This window comes from Rattus norvegicus, chromosome 2 (assembly GCF_021556685.1).
Source record: "Rattus norvegicus strain SHRSP/BbbUtx chromosome 2, alternate assembly SHRSP_T2T, whole genome shotgun sequence".
Lineage (NCBI taxonomy): Eukaryota > Metazoa > Chordata > Mammalia > Rodentia > Muridae > Rattus > Rattus norvegicus.
Window position 1 is genome coordinate 152,882,915 of NC_141535.1, and position 3,057 is coordinate 152,885,971.

Genomic DNA, 3,057 nt, shown 5'->3' on the forward strand with positions numbered 1-3,057 from the left:
CAAGAAAGGACAAAAACCAGACAGGAAACTTCTCTTCTGATGACAGCATCCACTATCAAAGAGAGTCAGACTGAGAACAAGGAATGTTTTACCTTCTTGTCCCTTCCTCAATTTGGTACAAGTCAAATAAATGGTAACGAGGTTGGGGCTCATGCACTCTACAGTGGTTTGCTCCAGGCTGAGTATCTCTAACCTGAAAATTCAAAATATGAAAGGTTCTAAAATGTGAAGCACTTTGAACGCCATGTAGCAATGCGGGAGAGCAGATACTCTGTGACTAATGGGCCCTGCCCTTTCTGTGAGTATAAGCAATATGCTTGCCTTTCCCCAACCCCACTAATCTATAACCCTCTAGAGCAAAGCATGTCTTATTCACATGGATTATATCTTTCTTCTCTCCCCACCCCTCTTCATCATAATACCTTACACATTAATATTTCCTAAATAAATATTTGATAAATGCTTGCAAAGATGGTATACCCTTAAGGACTTTAACAATTTCTAGGAGAGATGCCAAGATTTCCCATAAAAGCTACAAGACCCAACCAGGCATAACTGAGATATTAAGTACTGGGGAAATTGTTCTTTGCCTTGTGACTGACATAGATTTACTCATGGGTCAAAAGCATATGAAGCATGTGTTTAGTGTGTGTGTGTGTGTGTGTGTGTGTGTGTGTGTGTGTGTGTGTGTGTGTGTTTCCACACTTTTCCTTATTGTTATTAAAGTTTCACCAATGTCTTTCTATTACAGAGCACTTCACTTATTTAATTCCACTATTGGCCATGTTTTGGGCCCTGCAAACTCCCCTAAGATCTCTCAGACACTGAGCCACCAACCAGGTAGCATACATGAGCTGGTCTGAGGCCCCAACACATACAGTAAAGGATTGTCTGATCTGGCCTCAGCGGGAGAAGACACACCTAACTCTCTAGAGACCTGAGGCACCAGGAAGTGGGGAGGCCTGACAGGGCTTGGGGGAGGGTGAGGAACATCCCCCTTGAAGACAGGGGGGAGAGGAATGAGATGAGGAACTGTGGGAGGCCAGAAGGGGGGCAACAACTGGCATGTAAAAGAAAATAAAAGTAAGTTTATAAAAAGAAAAGCAAATAGTAAACTGAAAAAAGAAATAGAAGAACTAAAGCAAGAGGTAATTCAGGGAGAGATTCATAATGGAGTGAAGCAAATACCAGTTACACTGAGTACTTCACTAGAGACTAACTCTGAAAGTGTGGTACAGACTCTAGTAAACCATCAGTAACAACCACCATTTCTTCTGGTACAAAATAACAGATTGGGGTGGGGGTGGGGAGTGGTGGAGTGGAGGGAGGCAAAAGAGAAAAGTGAAAAGAAAGGAGAGAAAAAGGAGACACAGCAGTTGGCAGCAAGTCTGCCTCTAAGCCTACAGACTTACCTCACCTGGATCTTCCAAGGAACACTCAGATGCAGATTCAGTCTATGTAGAAGAAGTAGGAAACCGGGAAAGGGAATAACACTAGAAATGTATATAAGAAATACTCAAGTTAATAAAAAAAAAAATCAAAAAAAAAAAAAAAAGAAGTAGGTATGGGAGAAGCAGCCCCAAGAACAGTCCACAGTGGACTGGTGAATCATGTTCCTCTAGAACAGATGCAAAATCAGATGGTGGTTTTTACCTTGTCATCTGAAATCTGCAAAAACGCAGGGAGTACTGTCCCAAGCAATGGTGAAGTGTGCCAGTTCACCAGAAAAGTGGAGATTCTGGCCCCTCCCAGGGAGTCCGTTTCCCTGGAGACAGAATTACTTTTGATGCTTTTCCTGGAGAACCTGACAAGGAGCTGAACCCTCAGAGGAAGATCTGGAAGCAGATCCAGCCTGACCTACACACCAATGATGAGTGGGTGGCCACATACAAGGGGAGGGGAAGGGAGTTTACAAAGCACGTGGTTTTTAATGAAGAATGTTTTAAGCAGAAGGCACTGTACTCGGTGCTGTGGGAACAGATGGGACAAGAGATGGGGATCCCTCTACCTTTCAGGCTGGATAATGACAAGAGGAGACAGGAACCTCAATAACTAGAGCCCAGCATGGTTGGTGATGATCATGACAGAAAGGCTCCCCAACAGGAAGAGTGGCAATCAACAAGTCAGCAGTGAGAGACCAGGTCTGTAGTCTTTCTTGTCCTAGCAGTCAAGGAAAGAGGGTTGCCACCATGAAGCCAAGGAAACACAGCCCTGCTATTATAACCAGTATGCGTCATGCTGGAAAGTACTTTAAAAAAAAAATAAGCAGGTATATACCAAAATGCTAACAAGTATTTATTCGATGGGATCAGGTTAACATTTTTAGGCACATCTATGTCTTTTTGATACTTCTATGTTTGTTTATTCAGCATAAACTACTTATTGGTTTTATAATTAGATAAAAAGTCATTACCCCTTCTTATTTAATGGGCGTGCTTTCTGATTATGTTCTAGTGGTTAGTATTAGCATGAAATGTGAGCATATGCTTCTGAATGTTCTCCCACTATGGTTTTAAAGCTATAATTACTACAGATGATATCTAATGCTCGATTCTCTTAGAATCACTTAAAAACATCACTTGGGTAATATGTTCAGACTGTCATTTGCAAATCTTAGGACCTATTACTTTTCTGAGATGGCTTACTGAATTATCCATCCGAAAAGATTAAAACAGAAATAAAAATATCAACCATTTTAAATGTGACAACACAGTACCAAGAGTGAGGAAGAATGGGAACGCTTCACTAATGTTAAACGACTTGGGAAATTGAAACTGCATGTACTTGGTGGCCCAGATATTGTTTCTGTGTTTTACTCCATATTAATCAACTAAATGACAGAACATGGAACCCATGGTATATACAGTCATCCATTGGTGTTTTCATGGACTTAGTTTCAGGACCCAAATTGAAGAATGTTTACATAAAATAAAATAAATCACAGTATTTCTGCTAAACAGACACTGTATTAAACTGACTCCTAATAGCTAATTGTTATACCAATGAATTAATTCACCTTTCAGTCCTCATCAGAGCCGTGTTTATTCACTTAGTAAT

The 3,057-nt window shown here is 40.8% G+C and overlaps 1 pseudogene; it reads left to right on the forward strand.

Moving 5' to 3' along the window:
- The first annotated feature begins 252 nt into the window (after positions 1-252).
- Aimp1-ps2 (aminoacyl tRNA synthetase complex-interacting multifunctional protein 1, pseudogene 2) lies at positions 253-2,052 on the forward strand (annotated as a pseudogene).
- Positions 2,053-3,057: the final 1,005 nt, after the last annotated feature.